Below are 11,267 nucleotides of genomic sequence, written 5' to 3'. Positions count from 1 at the left end.
GAGAAAGTAAGTAATATAGGAAAGCACGTGATTTATATTTGTAATACAACGTGTCTGTGTACTGAAGCTAAAATGCCAGAAATGGAGAACAAGATCTACCTTCCACAATTTAGTTCTACAAACAAGATAGTATTCTATTCACTTGAAACATGCACATATCTCTCATTCAGTGGAAAAAGTATCCAAGAGAAGTTGGGAGATTTCTTTACAACTTCACATCTTTCAGCTCAAGCGTGGATTGAACCTAGTTGGTTAAGAAAAAGAGTCTCCAGGACTTAGCGCATTCGGTTATCTTTTAAAGTTCCTGCTGCTAGCTATTGGTATCATTATCTGTTTTAAACTAATTGTTCTGTTTTAAGCTTACAACAGATACTTTATGTGTTGGGTATTATTGTGTGTGTCATGCATATACAATTCTAGGTGTTTTTTGAAATTTTGTTACCTAGTTCCTAGGATATTTTCAATGTTATTGGTTCAATGTTATGTGTTGGGTATTATGATAAACCTAGAGCACTCAATTGGAAGTTAAGTACGTACGTATTAGTTAAGTAGTTTTCCTCTTATAATCTAGGCCTAAACTTTTATTCTTATATTCTTCATAATAATCAAACTTTATATAATTATACTTCTAATCAGAGGCGGTATCAGAAAAAAATCTTAGAGGGGTCAAAATTAAAAAATCCGTGAAATATAAATATAAAAGGGGTCAAAATGTTAAAAACCTATAAGAAATTTTTTAAAATCGATGAAAAATTTGAAAATACATGACAAAATCTAAATTTTGAGGGGGGCAATTGCCCCTTTGCCCCCCATGTGGTACCGTCCATGCTTCTAATTAGTAATTACAAAACTAAAAATTCCTTCTCATTTTGTTTTTCAAGTAAACAATAGTCTTTACAACTCAAGTCAGCTTGACTCAAACAGAAAACCATTTATCATTACCAATACTTATTCTAAATTATTGTTTGTCTATTTTATTTGTACCATCGAAACATCAGAACATATAACCAGATCAAAGTAATTTTTTATTTTTTTAAAGCATGAAAAGGCTCGTATCCAACTGATTAATGGTAACATAAGTATAAATTGGTTCTAACACATGTCAAATTTATGGTGCATATTCAAAGAGAAAAATTGAATTAGTGTATATCATTACCAGACTATTACTCGTATGCGATTTTTATATGTTGAGAGTTTCCAACTCTCTTATTAGTTCCTCGCATATTTCAAGGGTGACAAAGTACATATGTAGAAAGTTAAGGGGGGTAAATTCACCTCTTTTAAATCCCTTGGAATGGATAAAACACCACCGGAATTTGCAACCATATTCACTCTGGCCATACTTCACCGGCGACAAAACGCCGTCGTTTAATGCCATGAATTTACTGGTCAGCCCCCCCATCCTTCCTCTTCCCCCAACCATAATTCTCTCTTTTATTCTCTTCATTTCTTACATTTGTCTTCATATTTTCATATAGCAGGAAAAGATAAAATTTCTGAATAAAGACGCCGGAGCTCCGTCAACGGAGTCATTCCCCGTTCCGCCCACCGTCTCCTGGACTGAAACCTCCGACACCCTTTCTCGCCGCTTTCAGTTTGACCCAGATGGCGAGCTTTCTGTCAGTATTTTCTTTACACCCTTTACCTGTTCGACGAAATGCCACACACACAAATTTTGCATTTTTATAATGGGTTTTCATTATTTTCAATTCTTATTAAATACCCAGTTCTTAATTCAAGTTTTAGAGCTCAAAACTTTTTTTTTTTTTTTTTTTTTTATAATTAATTTTTAATTTTTAGTGTTGAATGAATAGTGTGTTTTTTTTAGGTGAAGGTGCTTAATGATTCAAGACCAGTTATTCATAAGGTTTCCGAGTCTTTTGTGAATACTTTTTTTTCCTTCAGGTTATCCATATAGGTAAGTAAGTTTATAATACATATGTTTATATTGTTTTCGTAACATAAAAGTGTTGATTAAAGTGTAATTTATGCAGTGTTAATGAAGGTTATCTTAGATACACACAGTTTCGAGCCCTGCAACATTTCTCGAGTGCAGCATTATCCGTTTTATCTACTCAGGTTTTCTACATTGTTACAGCTTTGTAAATACTTGGGGTTTTGTAAAGGCGAAAATTGTTGTATATTAACTGATGTTACTACTTTGCAGTCACTGTTATTTGCTGCGGGATTGAGACCGACCCCTGCACAAGCGACAGCTGTTAGTTGGGTGAGAATGAGCTCTTAACAACTACCGATGTTGTAGAAATGTTTAACTGATTTTGTTTTTGTTGTGCAGATACTAAAGGACGGCATGCAGCATGTGGGAAAGCTAATATGTAGTAATTTGGGTGCTAGAATGGATTCTGAGCCCAAACGGTGGCGGGTTCTTGGTTTGAATCATTCTAATATATGTATTTGTTTTGTTTTTCATTACGTTATCACTGAAAACATTGGTTTTCAATGTGTGTTTTGATTTGTAGCTGATGTGTTATACGACTTGGGTACTGGTTTGGAAGTTCTTTCCCCATTATGTCCGCAGCTTTTTCTTGAAATGGCTGGACTTGGAAACTTCGCAAAGGTAAGGTCGTGGTTAATCATGCTAGTCATGCTTTTACATTATAATTATTGTGTTGAAATATGTCTTTGTTTTGTATTTGACAGGGAATGGCCACGGTTGCTGCAAGAGCTACAAGATTGCCGATTTACTCTTCGTTTGCCAAGGAGGGAAATCTTAGTGACTTGTATGCAAAAGGAGAGGCGATTTCTACTGTATTTAATGTGGTTGGGTTAGGTGCAGGGATTCAGTTAGTTTCTACAGTTTGTTCATCAATGCAAGGAAAGGTATAATCTTAACTCAGTTTTTATGTTTACATGCTTCAAGTATTCTAATTGTCATGATAATATTGCAGATGGTTGTTGGATCTTTTCTTTCTGCACTACATGTTTACAGTACATATGAAGAAATGCGAGCTGCTCCAATCAACACGCTAAACCCACAGCGAACTGCCATGATCATAGAAGATTTCTTAAAGGTTGGTAAAACAAGTTTTATGAATACTGTGTGACAATACTGATGTCATTACCATTTAACTTCAGGTATACTTCTAATGATGAAATATAATACAAAGTGATCATTTTGTAATTAAACTTGTATGTTTTAGACAGGAAAGGTATCAAGTCCCGCAGACCTGAGATACAAAGAGGATCTTTTGTTTCCAAACAGAGTGATAAAAGAGGCCGGAAATGTTAGAGTGGGCAGAGACTTGCACAAAGCTATGAAGCCTTCAAGGCTAAAGCAACTAAAAGAGCTATTTCCGGATGAGAAATTTGTTTTAAATTTTGGAAAGAAATCAACAGATATGGTCTTGGAGCAAAATGCTAGTGGGGAAGATGCATTGCGAGGATGGCTTGTGGCGGCCTATGCCTCTCAGGCATCCAACCGGGATGTAGAAATATTAGAAGAGGCTTATGAAAAGATGAATACAGTGATGCCTAATTTGCTGTGTGGATTACAAACAAACGGGTGGCATACTGATCGTTTCTTAGATGGAACAGGTAGCCGTTTTGGTTTTTAGTCATTAGCATTTGTTGGATGTTAATGTTGTAACTATTCTTCACTTTATATGCATGTTTTAAAGAAAATCTGTAGCTCTATGAGTCTTCTTGATCCAGGTAAGAGTTATGTTTTGGGAACATTCGAGCTTGCATAGCTGAAATTTATCTAGCAGAAATATGGGTCTGGCAATATGGGACTGATAATTTAGGACTTGTTAGGGATGACCCAAACTTAAAAAAATACCCCGAGTCCGAAAGTCATTCTGCCTGTTTAACGAAATTTCAATTCTTATCCTTTGTATTTGGTCATCCGACACGTTATCAAAACCCATGCTACCTCAGCGGTTTATCCAAGAGGTTACACACATACAAGAAAGTTTGAAAGTTTGATGTATACAATAAAGTTTTTGAGAGTTGAATATATATACAATGGCGAAATGTGACAGATATAATGCTTAATTGGAAAGATTTGAATATGAATGTTAATCTGTATGATTTAAATATCTCCAAGCCAGCAGAGGTTCACTCTTTCAAAGTTCTATTGTAAGCAATGTGATTCAAGTTTTGAAGGTTGGCAATTTGATTTAACATAAGTTGCAATTGTTAGCCATGTACTTTCTTCAAGCTCAGGTGTTCTCCACATGTTCTAGTTTTAAGGTTTGACTCTGTTCAAATTATCAGGTCAACAAAATTTGAACAGGATGGGCATGTCCATCTCTGTTGGAATTCAAAAGATGTAATAATTTTGATGATTAATAAAACTGAGGAAGCAAAAAAAAAAAAAAGTTTTTAGTTTACAATTAAGCTCATTTTTTCCTTTTATGATTGCTAGTGTGCAGGTCTTATGATGGGCAACCCATGGTTGATTGGTTACTTTAAATGTGTCAATGAAATGACAAGCTTTCAAGTACTTGGTGGTAGCTTCAAATGAATCCAATTTATTTAATGCCAAAACAGTAGTTAGATTTGCGACATGATGATAAAAGGTACGAGTACATTGTCACATGCATACGCAAAGGGCCTGGTTCTTTATTTATTCAAACGAGCATCATAGACCTTCATTGTGTCATGGATTTCAGATGCTCATCAACAGCCAGCAAAAACTTCTATTCTTAAGAAATTCATATCGACCCTAGTACAAACAACAGATCTACATCCCGGTTATGGGGGAGAGCAAATGATATTCATCCCTGGTATACTTAGTCTTGATGCTTCTTCCCTCGATATCCGGCAAGCATATTTAAGAACATCCACTGGCAATGCCCTCATAGCCGTCCAGCCAAGGAGTGCATCATTGCATTTTCATTGGTCAAAAAGGATATCCATGCGCACACCCTTGGTAGTCAGCTTGTTTCACCACTGTAAAACTCTGTGGAACCACTATAAGCTGTCCTTCCCAGATTTTTGTTCGTTGAACACTTGTTGACCCAGGTCATTCACTATCTGCATCCTCATGTTCCCGTATGTCACGTAGATTATTTTGTGTGCATTCATCATCCAATGTGGTGAAACTATACCATGCTGCTGCAAATGAATCAACAAACTAGGTAAATTAGCGATCAGATCAAAATCGACGTCCTAATTGTATTCCAGGTCATATCTACGTGTAGCCTACGGACTATGGGGGAGACCCATAGATATAATCATGTCAATAATTTCAATTTAGTTTATATACTCGTTTTATATAGTGATCATATATATGGAACTAGTGAGTGTATTGGCTTCTTACATTGTAAAGCACACCGCGCTTGGCGCTGAGTTGTAATAGTTTGAGAATGGGGAATATGAAGTTAGTTAGACGGGTAACCCAGGCAGCGTTTATTGGGTTGTATAGATCAGCACTTGAAGCATCATCGATCTGTTTCCGGAGCTTCATTGAACAAATGGTTTCTTCTAAACCACGTTCCGGATATTGGTGCTGTTCTTGACCACTCCCCAAAGGCTGGACAAACCGAAGGCCTCTTTCCACCTTCAATGTGTCCCCTTTGGTCTTGCTCACCTCTAAGCATCTCAGCCATCTAGCTCTTGGTCCACAATAAATGCCTCTGCAAGAATATCGACATCGAATCCTAGCTTGGAAAATGTTGTTGGAACCCTGTTCTAGCTTGTGATTGGATTTGCGAACGCTGTCCCCATGTCCTTGGTTGCCATTGTTGCATGTACGGTGTGCCTGCTGTGAGTTTCCAGCAAGGAAGAATCTCTGCATAAGTCTTCGAAAACGCTTCCACCTTGACTTCCTTCAATTCAAACTGTTGCTGTGATACTTCATAAGTCTCAGGGCTGTTGGATAGTAATTCATTAATCCATGTTTATGAGTCGTGTAATTAGTTTGTGTATTTAGAATCGTGTATCTAAAGTGTATAAGTTAAGGGGTCTAATGTGTCAAGATCAAAGTTAATAACCAAATGGTAGTTTTTGGCTACAAGGAATTATTTATGGAAGGGTGTGACTTTTGGGAAAAGTCATAATGGTAGTTATGTATGGAAAGTTGTGACCTATAATGAAGAGACACAATGGTTAGAAAATTTGTCTATATATAGAAGTGTCTACGTATTGTAAAGACTAACAAAATTCATTATATACAAAGTATGAGTTTGTGTGTTTCATTATATACAAAGTATGAGTTTGTGTGTGTGAGTTTTTTTCATTAGATATGTTTGATTCGAGCCCGAGATGATCTGGATGGGGCCAACAAAGGCAACCAGGCAACATTACTCCTTGAACACCATTTCCTATTCCAAACCAAAGGGATCGATTCAAACTTAAGATCTATAAATTTTTTTAATCTTACACGTACACTTAAATACACATATCCACACGTACACTTAAAAATGAACTTTGTTATATAACACATTAATTTGATGTAATGCACCCAATTAAAATTAAATTCATTTTTCCTAGCGTATATATATATGTATATATGTACTACAAATTAAGAAAAGGATAGTCCGGGGTGTTTGTATATATAGGACGGCAACAGAAGTCCATTGGGTTGAATCTGATGGCGAACAACCGAAACGTACTGTTGTTCAATTCATTGGAGTCAAAGAAGTCGGTGAAACCGGGACTCGATCACTAGGTACTAGAGCATTGATTCTTTGAAACTGGCACTGATTAATTTTGTTGACCTTGACATTGTTGACGAGCAAGGCAGCAATGGATATATATGATAAGTAACAAGAATGCTAATTAAAGAAAGAAAGAGCTTATGCCTAGCTAGCTAGCCTAGCCATGGTTGTTTGTACGTAGTGGTTAGGCGATATGATGGAGTTAATTGGTGGCACGCATTGCATTTATTGCGGTGGATGGTACGTGGCTGAGGAGTTGACACATATGGAGGTCGTGTCACTGTGTCAGGAAAAATTAATGGAGCCAAGTTTCAGCTTGCATGGCATGCATGGGAGCAAGGTGGATGTTTTTTTTTTCTTCATCAAACGGTATACGTGGTTGATGTGTAGTTTGTTTTTTTCTTCTTAATGACTAGCTGGCCTACACTAACTAATTTTGCGGTATGGAAAATGTACAATTGAGAGAAATTCAGACTGTGTATAGTTGGAAAATGATTTCCTTCATAACTATCCTAGTTTATATTTTAGTACTAGTGGTCGTACAAGTAATCACAATAAAAAACTTATAATAATTATAAAACAAAAAGTGTATGACCAATATCACAACTTAATAAATATTAAAGTTAAAGAAAAAACATATGAAAATTAACTCTAACTCTATATAAATAATGATCCAGTTTACCTTTTTTTTCAACTTTAGTTAAATAAAAAGAGAAACAAAAGGTGTATGACCAATATCACAACTTAATCAATACGAAAGCTAAAGAATAAACATATGAAAATTATCTCTATATAAATATTGATTCTAGTTTATCTTTTTTTTCAACTTTAGTTAAATAAAAAAAGAAACAAAAAGTGTAGAGTATATAATTTGAAAAATACATACCAATTCATAAAAAACTAAATTTAAAAAAATAATAGTAACAATAACATAAGAATTCAATATTAAATAATAATAGTAATAATAAAATACGAACAAAGTATATAAATAAAAAAACTTTTTTTTTGTAGTAAGTAGTCGATCGTAGCTTTTTTTTGCCGTAGGTTTTTTTTTAGGGTTGAGAATATGTGAGGGTTTTTTATGTGATATATATGTAGATAATAATAATAATAATAAAATTTTTTAAAGGTCGGCCATTTTTTATTAATAAGGAAAAAGTATTAAGCTAAAGGAAGTGAATTAGGGGTGCCAAATGTACCCCCAACCCCCTCTTTTAATTATATTATTATACATATAGATAGATATTACTCTAATAGCATAAATTTAGTTTTTCAATTTTCATTGCCAATCTAATTGATAAAAATAGATCTAATTATATCATTAAATTCGACCAAACCCTTGTAACTTAGACTATGACTACATATATTTCTCGTGGATACCATATCCATTTACCTTTTTTTAATATAAGGTATTTAGATTCGTTTGTTATTGGTACTTCGACGCCAGTCACATTCATTATTGACAACCTATCGGTTTTGGTGGGATTAATATAGTTCAATATTTTGTTGTCATCCCAACTAGGAGCATTTTCCCTAAGACACCCATAAGAGTGACTGCCCCGTATTATACTATGGGGCATCGAATCAGCTCAAAAGAGTGTGTAGTTAGTACTCACAAACCCGTATTATACATGTAGCCATTGTTGTAAAAGCTAGCTGGTCAAGAAATTGGGATCGGCTCAGGAATCCACCGTCTTGGAACAAGAGTCGGACCAGATCAGATTAGAAATTGGTCAACAACTCATAATCAGATCAATTTTGTTAAAATTTGATTGACTCGTTCTAAACTTGAGTCAACTCTGGTCAACAATTTTTTCCTTTAATAAACTCTTAAAATAGTTTTAAATTTGTTTAAGTTTATGTTAATTGTTTGAACTTTGACATATTATATTTAAATTTGAAGTTTTTTACATACATACATTAATATATAAAATACTCAAATCGATTTGGAGTTCTCGTAAATTTTTAACTCCCCTCACCCATCTAATCCCGAGTCACGAGTTCCCCAACATTCTTTGTAGCCGAGTTGGTTAAAAGGTGAAGAATTTTTCACTTTTTATAAAATTAATGAGATTGATACAGTTTTCACTGTTTATGAAATTAAGTTGGAACAATTTGGCATGAACCGGCCAAATTTCCACAAATAAACTTATGTCCTTTTAATCAATATTACAATCACACATATAAATGATTTAATAACACTAAACACACCAACAACCATTCCAGGTTAAGAGATAAAGGTGTTTTCATGGACGGTACTAGATTCGAGTTGCTTAAAATGTGTCGTAAGCAAAAAATTGATTATAATGGTTGTTGGTGAGTGTGATAATAAAGATCGATTAATTGGTGCAAGACTTTCGAAAAATGTGTCTTATAATTCTGTCTTCTATATTTGGTGAAGGACTTTCGAAAAATTTAATTATCAATGTTTTTGTGGCCGGACCGGACTGGCCGGTTATATCGGACCCGGCATGCATAACGGCCCACTTCATGCTGTTGGCTCGGATGTGCACAGGGTCCGCCGATAGGGCCATGGGCTATTTTTGACTTGGGCTAAAACTTGGCCACTGGCCAGTCATATATTGGGCTAGCAAAAAAAAACGTGGGTAGCTTTTCAGGTATCACATTATCACTCAATTCAACAATGGATATCTTTAAGTCCTTTCAAGTTTCAACTGAATCTTTCATTAAGTAAAGCAGCTTCTCAATAGACGAGAGGCAATGCACTTCCTTTCTTTTAAAAAAAAATATCGTTTATAATAATTATCTTTATAGTTTTTAATTATTCCATTGATTTTGTAAAGTTGTAAGTTGTATAACTTGTATGAGTTGTATATATATTTAGGTTTAATAATCTGGTTGGTTTAAGTTTACATGGGAAGTGTGTTATTTGTAAAATCAGTTTATGCACTTATGGTGTTTGATAAAATGCCAAAGTGAAAATTGAAAAGTATTAGATACATGGGTTCTGTCCAAACTTCAAACTTGTTGAGAAGGTGACGGTGTTTTCTCCAATCTTAGCTTTAGCCCATATCCTAAGTGTACGAGATAGCATGTGTTATTGATATAATCAAGTTGAAGGGCTGAAGCGTATTTTGCATGAAGATGAGGGGTCAAAGTAGTATGGGTTGTAACTTCATTATACCCGTTAGTGTACTGGATTCAGTAACGGATAGCTTCTCATCCCTTTTATAAAACACAGAAGCAGATTATCACTAGTGATACGTTTCTTTCTTTTGAGAAATTCCTTCTAGAACATATCACAATGTAGATCCCTTTTATTTTTCGTTTTTGTTAACAATCTGGTTACTAACCATCAGATTTGTGTCTTGTAATTAAGATTTATCAATTAATGGGTAGTTTATATGACTAGTTACTTAAATCTCTTCTGTTCTTGTTTCCTTTTGATAATCTTTTCAAAACTATCGACTCTACTACTGACTGACTTGGCATCTTCCAATTTTTTTAATAAACTAATAAACCATCGACTCTACTATTGATTTGAAACTAGTATAAATATTCAAAAACTGTTTGTTTTTTTTTTGTAGAGCATGAATCTAGAAGAACCTGTACTAGGCCCGAGCACCCAATCAAGTCATCAGTTAAGAAAGGATATCACCTGAGATCATGTTAATGAAATAGACGATGGATCAGGGAAACAAGTGTTTCAATGTAGACATTGCAAAAATATATTTCGTGGAGGGGGCATTAACAGAATGAAACAACGTCTTGCTGGAATTAAAGGAATTGCATCATGTAAAGATGTCCGGGCAAATGTTAGGGACTAAAATGAAAATTGCTTTTGAAGGGTCACAAAAACCAAAAGAGATTCGTGGCAATGGAACAAGTAGAATTCAAGAAGAGCAAACTGGTAGCACACAAAGAAGTGTTGGTACTAAAAGGAAAGCATCTTCTACATCCACAACACACAATCATATTTTCCAAGGGGTGTGCATGATACTTCTCAGCCTTCACTTAAATCGGTTTGGCAAAGTAAAGAAAGGCTACATGATACCGATTTAGCTGTTGCTATGTGGATATATGATGCTTGTATACCGATGAACGCTGTTAATTCTCCTCTATTTCCGATTGAAATGAGCAAAGTAGCTTCTATGGGACATGGATATACTGGACCTTCCTATCATGCCGTTCGTGTGAGTTTGTTAAAAGATGTCAAACAATCTGTGAAACTCATAGTTGATTCTTATAGAGAATATTGGTCAGAATCAGGTTGCAGTATAATGAGTGATGGATGGAAGGATGCTAGACAAAGACCTCTAATTAATTTCTTGGTTTATTGTCCAAAGGGGGTTTCATTCATCAAATCTGTTGATGCGTCAGATGTTGAGAGTAATACAGAAAGCTTGTGCATTTTGTTTAGTGATATAGTCGAGATTGTTGGTTATAAGAACATTGTTCACTTGGTCACTGATAATGCTGCAAATTACAAGGCGGCGGGAAGATTATTAAGTGAAAAATATCCAATGATTTCTTGGTCTCCATGTGCAGCTCACTGTATAAATTTGATCATGAAGGATGTTTCAGAGATAGAGATACCTGAAGTGGCTAATTTGATTCAACTTGCATCACGGATTACAGTTTTCATGTATAACCATAAATGGCCCTTAAATTGGTTGAGGTTGG

The 11,267-nt window shown here is 35.0% G+C and overlaps 2 pseudogenes; one reads left to right on the top strand and one right to left on the bottom strand.

Annotated features, from left to right (window-relative positions):
* Window positions 1-1,293: 1,293 nt before the first annotated feature.
* Window positions 1,294-3,695, top strand: LOC122582001 (annotated as a pseudogene).
* Window positions 3,696-4,650: 955 nt separating this feature from the next.
* On the bottom strand, window positions 4,651-8,264 carry LOC122583112 (annotated as a pseudogene).
* Between the last annotated feature and the right edge of the window lie 3,003 nt (window positions 8,265-11,267).

Source organism: Erigeron canadensis, chromosome 9, assembly GCF_010389155.1.
Source record: "Erigeron canadensis isolate Cc75 chromosome 9, C_canadensis_v1, whole genome shotgun sequence".
Taxonomy (NCBI): Eukaryota; Viridiplantae; Streptophyta; class Magnoliopsida; order Asterales; family Asteraceae; genus Erigeron; species Erigeron canadensis.
This window is presented reverse-complemented; position numbering and strand designations above follow the sequence as displayed.